The sequence below is a fragment of the Salvelinus sp. IW2-2015 genome, linkage group LG14, assembly GCF_002910315.2.
Source record: "Salvelinus sp. IW2-2015 linkage group LG14, ASM291031v2, whole genome shotgun sequence".
Lineage (NCBI taxonomy): Eukaryota > Metazoa > Chordata > Actinopteri > Salmoniformes > Salmonidae > Salvelinus > Salvelinus sp. IW2-2015.
Window position 1 is genome coordinate 25,612,882 of NC_036854.1, and position 7,358 is coordinate 25,620,239.

At 41.0% G+C, this 7,358-nt stretch overlaps 1 pseudogene; it reads right to left on the reverse strand.

The window, feature by feature from the left end:
* LOC111972979 (reversion-inducing cysteine-rich protein with Kazal motifs-like) overlaps nt 1-7,358 on the reverse strand; it is a 133,707-nt pseudogene extending 126,349 nt beyond the window's left edge.

The following is a 7,358-nucleotide window of genomic DNA, read 5'->3' on the forward strand; positions in this document are numbered from 1 at the left end:
ATGTGTAAATCATGGAGGATAACGACACAATAATTGGGACTTATTTCCATTGTTAAATCATGGAGTAACACACAATACAGTTTTGGGACTTATTTCCATTGTAAATCATGGAGGATAACACACATAAAGTTTGGGACTTATTTCCATTGTTAAATCAATGGAGATAACACAAAAGTCTGGACTATTTCATGTTAAATCAGGGATAACCATGTTGGACTTATTTCCATTATTAACATGGAGGATAACTCACATAAGTCTGGGACTTGTTCCATTGTTAAATCATAGAGATAACACAATAAAGTCTGGGACTTATTTCCATTGTTAAATCATAGAGGATAACACAATAAAGGTCTGGGACTTATTTCCATTTTGTTCTCTGAAAGGTTGATTGAGTTGCAGATAAAAAAAAAAGGGATGACTAGTCAATAGCGGATGCTTGAAAATAAACTAAAAGGGAAAGGGAGAGATAGTTTCAGCTAACGGGGACTTTTTTTTTTTTTACATGAGTAACGGAGGGAGTTGGACATGAAAACCATTATCTTGAGGCAGTGTAGTGGTCTGGAAGGATCAATGAGGTGCTCAGATGTTCCCAAGGTGCGAGGCCGCTATCATTCCCATTTTAGAAAAAAAAAAGGCCCAGTGTGTAGGCGACTTTGTCTCTTCATAATGCCAGCTTGCAAATATGGGTCAAAACCATGATTTATATAAGCACTAGATGACTGACAGGGCACTGTTTTTGAAGCCTCCGCACCTCCATCTTGGCACTCCCCCACCAGTGTTAAGAATATTTTGGAAGCTATAGAAATTAATTTATTGATGTCTAATTTGTTTTTTGCACGTTTATTCTATTACAGACACCTTAATGCATACTTTTAAATTATATTATGTGACCTAAACATAAAATATATAATAGAAACATATATTTTTTAAGAAACAGTGTTACTGTCCCACTACAACCAAACATACTTAATAGTAAATGCATTGTCCTTGAAAATTTAATTGAAATACTGTAGAATTACATTGCATTCCTCTGGACGACTGCTTCTGGGGAGTGCCAATATGGCCACCGGCTTCAAAACCTTTCATTGGCCAATACATAGCAATTAGAAATCTAGGTTTTACATACAACATTGGTCCAAACTGAAGTTCTACTAAGCGATGTTCTTTCATCTTCGACGCACACCGTTGACAGATGTCTTGTGTCAGTAACTTTAAAGCGATATTTACGCGGAGTAATCCACATCCTGAGCGCATGTGGACAAACAGCAATTTTCTCAACATCAAAGTCTCCACACGCCAGATGCGAATTAATAGCTGCCGCTGCAACTAACCCATCCGTAACGATTGAGTAATCAGTTGAATGATGTTCGCCAAATGAATATTGAGGAGTAACTTTTAAAGGGTACGCCTACTGTATGCCTACATGTTGAAACGTGTGTGCGCCAACTGGTTTTAACACATTGTTAAAGTGTGACACATGTCAACATACATACATAACATACAATTGCCTTATTCAATGACTTAAGCAAAGTCAGGGCAGATGTCTAACACCATTACACGTGTAAGTACACCTCTGTATTTGCTAATTGCCTGGTGTGAAGGATCAGCAGCTCATCATTGTCATACACTTGATTCGTCTGTCAATGCTGGCCATATTATTACCTAACAAGTAAAACGTTGAGATTTAACATCAACGTTATCTAGCTATGTGGAGCACTCATCTACTGTAGCCTATACACAGGCTATTCTCACCGAAGAGCAACAACGTAACACGTATTAAATGATTTTATGTCACGAACACACATACTATGTTAAAGTTCCATGGCCGGTATAGGCTACACCGTACATGGCTGGTTACAGCTCCATCACCGGTTAGCTACACGATGGGCTGGTTACAGCTCCATCACCGGTATAGGCCTACACGCTATGGGCTGGTTACAGCTCCATCACCGGTATAGGCTACACGCTATGGGCTGGTTACAGTCCTTACGGTATAGGCTACACCTATGGCTGGTTAAGTCCATCACCGTATAGGCTACACGCTATGGGCTGGTTAAGTCCATCACCGGTATAGGCTAACACGCTATGGGCTGGTTACAGCTCCATCACGGTTATAGGCTCACGCTATGGGCTGGTTCAGCTCATCACGCGTATAGGCTACAGCAGGGCTGGTTTACAGCTCCATCACGGTATAGGCTACACGCTATGGGCTGGTTACGCTCCATCACCGTCATGGCTACGCTATGGGCTGGTTACAGCTCATCACCGGTATAGGCTCACCTATGGCTGGTTAAGTCCATCACGGGTAAGGGACCCTCCCATTTGCGTGATACATGTGGAGAAATTGACGGATTCAATTACTAATGGAACCTATATGGAGTAGTGACTTACTGTTTTTCCTCCAAAATAAGAGTAAACACTATCCCAATACAAGTAGGTGCTCAGGGGAACCACAAAACCCCGCAGAAAAAAAAAAAAAAAAAAAAAAAAAATAAAAAAAAAAAAAAAAAAAAAAACTACGTTAGAAACAAAGTATGGTCTATCTTTGATAATGATATCTGTACACGGTTGTTGGTCGCTCTATTGCAAGATGCGGACTGTAGGCTACACTGTAAGGAGAGAATAAAAGTAAAAACTCAGCGCACTGAAACTACTGCGTCCCTACAATTATTTGTTCTCGGTTAAGCGAACTTTACCATTATATTATAACTTGGATGTTTTGAAACAATTACAACCCCTAAGAGCACAACAATGGAACTTACATACTGGACAAGTACACAGGCCATTACTGTATGTAACGTTAAGCGAAAAGAAACCCAACAGGAGACTTACCCTGAAGTAGAACCAAATCGTAAGAAGTTGAACGCGAGAAGAAAAGTTCACTCATCTCAAAACACACATACATCTTTATTGAAATCCTAAAGTGCATTGTGAAGGAAAAGACAATAAAAACACTGTCGTCTTTGACAAGCTCCATGAGACCCTCTGTATCGGCGACATCAGCGACTGGCGGCTCTCAGATGATCCGCTCATGTGCAGGCCGAACAGCGGCGGAGAAAGAGAACTTCTGGCCTATGGTCACACGCAGAGATACTGGGCATGCGCAGACGGGAAAAAACCCAAGAGGGCCGGGTTAACCGTGACATGAGGACAGTATGGATAATATCCCGTTATTAATGCATGGGTGCGGTGTTATGGCCTAAAATGTTTTCAGTTGAATCCAGAGATTCAGCCAATTAGGTTATTTTAGGCCTCATTGTAAATAATATTTGTTCTTAAAACTGGCTTGCCTAGTTAAATAAAGGTTAAATAAAATAAATAAATATCGGAGTCAAGGTGATGCCTAGAAATATATGGCACATCTTTTTCGTCATAAATGTTACTTTCATTCTTGCACAGACAAACAATTTCAAGTCTGTGTTCATTCACACAGAGTTTTCAACACGTTGTTTCATATACAAAGTTTGAACTATAAGTCATCATGATTCTCCAGCAAGCATTCTGCGTTCATTCTGCAATACACTATAAATGTGTAGCACAGTGAACGAGATAAAGAAACGATGACAGCCTATACGTGGGGAAGCAACCATGTCAGCATATTGAGGACATCTGATTAGGGGAGATATAATGAAATATAATTATGTTAAAATGAAAAACAACAACACTGCATTTAGCACGGCTTCACCCAGGTCACCCAGGCGCTCGGCGCTCACAATGGGCTAATGTTGAGAGATGAACCATTCCTCTGCTACCTGGCCCCAGGGCTCGTATGATCTGAACGAAAAGCCTCAGTTCGCTGCCTTAGCCTGGGTCAAGTCTGCTGTGCGTTGCCATGGCCATGGGATTCTTCTAACTGTTAATAGTTTCCTGCATTCTATGCACTTTCTGTAGTAAAAAAAAAAAAAAAAAAAGTAAAATGTTTTTTTCTTGAATGAAGATATACGGTGAGATTCATGTATTAACGTCTGTATTTCACACGCACAACGTTACCATGTATAACAATTCCCATTGATGTTTAAATAAAGTTTGATGGAATTCAGTTTACGCCATTAAATGTGTAGAATTGCAGGAAACTAATCTGTTTAAACGTCAATGTTTTCTCTTTCGCTGTCAAGAGGAGGGCTGCTAAAAATAGAAGGGGACCGCGAGACACTGTGGCCCCACACCCCATCATGTTGCTCCATTCGTTATTATAGTTCATCTCCTTTCACCCCCCCCCTGTGCTGCTCCTCCTATGGACACTTCCATCTGGACAATCTATGTTTTAGTAGTAATGCTAAATGTGTTATCACTGCACTTTTCAACCAATTAAAGACACAACAAAGTTGAAATGGGAATACAATGTCCAATGTGTTATCGCCGCGCTCTCGTCTAATAGCGGAACCAACGACCTGGATTGCAGTTGAGAATACATTAAAGTACACGGCCGCATGTGTTAAATGCGGTTGGAGATCTGTTCGATATTTTGTTGTGAAGATGTCACAAAGCACTGTAACCTTTGCACGTTATGCTTTGACCATGCACGCTTGCTATGATTACAGCAATAAGACTTTTATAGTAGAGTAACCTGTAAAATGTGGCCAGGTATGTAGGTTGCTCATTTTAAGGTGGTGTAATAACAATAGTTACAGTTGAAGTCGGAAGTTACAATACCACCTTAGCAAATACACAATAAAGTCTGGGACTTATTTCCATTTTGGTTCTCTTGAAAGGTTAAATTGATTGCAGATAAAAAAAAAGGGATGACTAGTCTCAATAGCGGATGCTTGAAAATAAACTAAAAGGGAAAGGGAGAGATAGTTTCAGCTAACCGGGGACATTTTTTTTTTTTACATGACGTAACGGAGGGAGTTGGACAATGAGAAAACCATTATCTTGAGGCAGTGTAGTGGTCTGGAAGGGATCAAATGAGGTGCTCAGATGTTCCCAAGGTGCGAGGCCGCTATCATTCCCATTTTAGAAAAAAAAAAGGCCCAGTGTGTAGGCGACTTTGTCCTCTTCATAATGCCAGCTTGCAAATATGGGTCCAAACCATGATTTATATACAGACTAGATGACTGACAGGGGCACTGTTTTGAAGCCTCCGCACCTCCATCTTGGCACTCCCCCACCAGTGTTAAGAATATTTTGGAAGCTATAGAAATTAATTTATTGATGTCTACATTTGTTTTTGCCACGTTTATTCTATTACAGACACCTTAATGCATACTTTTAAATTATATTATGTGACCTAAACATAAAATATATATAGAAACATATATTTTTTTAAGAAACAGTGTTACTGTCCCCACTACAACCAAACATACTTAAATAGTAAATGCATTGTCCTTGAAACATTTAATTGAAATACTGTAGAATTACATTGCATTCCTCTGGACGACTGCTTCTGGGGAGTGCCAATATGGCCCACCGGCTTCAAAACCTTTCATTGGCCAATACATAGCAATTAGAAATCTAGGTTTTACATACAACATTGGTCCCAACTGAAGTTCTAAGCGATGTTCTTTCATCTTCGACGCACACCGTTGACAGATGTCTTGTGTCAGTAACTTTAAAGCGATATTTACGCGGAGTAATCCACATCCTGAGCGCATGTGGACAAACAGCAATTTTCTCAACATCAAAGTCTCCACACCGCCAGATGCGAATTAATAGCTGCCGCTGCCAACTAACCCCATCCGTAACGATTGAGTAATCAGTTGAATGATGTCGGCCAAATGAATATTGAGGAGTAACTTTTAAAGGGTACGCCTACTGTATGCCTACATGTTGAAACGTGTGTGCGCCAACTGGTTTTAACACATTGTTAAAGTGTGACACATGTCAACATACATACAATAACAATACAATTGCCTTATTCAATGACTTAAGCAAAGTCAAGGGCAGATGTCTAACACCATTACACGTGTAAGTACACCTCTGTATTTGCTAATTGCCTGGTGTGAAGGATCAGCAGCTCATCATTGTCATACACTTGATTCGTCTGTCAAATGCTGGCCATATTATTACCTAACAAGTAAAACGTTGAGATTTAACATCAACGTTATCTAGCTATGTAGGAGCACTCATCTACTGTAGCCTCATACACAGGCTATTCTCACCGAAGAGCAACAACGTAACACGTATTAAATGATTTTATGTCACGAACACAACATACTATGTTACAGTTCCATGGCCGGTATAGGCTACACGCTATGGGCTGGTTACAGCTCCATCACCGGTATAGGCTACACGCTATGGGCTGGTTACAGCTCCATCACCGGTATGCTACAACGCTATGGGCTGGTTACAGCTCCATTAACCGGTATAGGCTACACGCTATGGGCTGGTTAAGTCCATCACCGGTATAGGCTACACGCTATGGGCTGGTTAAGTCCATCACGGTATAGGCTACACGCTATGGGCTGTGTACAGCTCCATCACCGGTATAGGCTCCACGCTATGGCTGGTTACAGCTCCATCACCGTATAGGCTACCTAACGCTATGGGCTGGTTACAGCTCCATCACCGGTAAGGCTACACGCTATGGGCTGGTTACAGCTCCATCACCGGTATAGCTACACGCTATGGGCTGGTTACAGCTCCATCACCGGTATAGGCTACACGCTATGGGCTGGTTACAGCTCCATCACCGGTATAGGCTACACGCTATGGGCTGGTTAAGTCCATCACGGGTAAAGGGACCCTCCCCATTTGCGTGATACAATGTGGAGAAATATGACGGATATCAAATTCACAATGGAAACCTATATGGAAAGTGACTTACTGTATTTTCCTCCAAAATAAGAGTAAACACTATCCCAATACAAAGTAGGCTACCGTTAGAAAACACAAAGTATGGTCTATTCTGTTGATAAATCTGTACAACGGTTGTTGGTCGCTCATATTGCAAGATGCGGACTGTAGGCTACACTGTAGGAGAGAATAAAAAGTAAAAACTCAGCGCACTGAATACTTGCGTCCCCTACAATTATTTGTTCTCGGTTAAGCGAACTTTACCATTATATATAACTTGGATGTTTTGAAACAATTACAACCCCTAAGAGCACAACAATGGACTTACATACTGGACAAGTACACACAGGCCAATTACTGTATGTAACGTTAAGCGAAATAAGAAAACCCAACAGGAGACTTACCCTGAGTAAGAACCAAATCGTAGAAGTTGAACGCGAGAAGAAAAGTCACTATCTCAAAACACACATACATCTTATTGAAATCCTAAAGTGCATTGTGAAGGAAAAGACAATAAAAACACTGTCGCTTTGACAAGCTCCATGAGACCCTCTGTATCGGCGACATCAGCGACTGCGGCTCTCAGATGATCCGCTCATGTGCAGGCCGAACAGCGGCGGAGA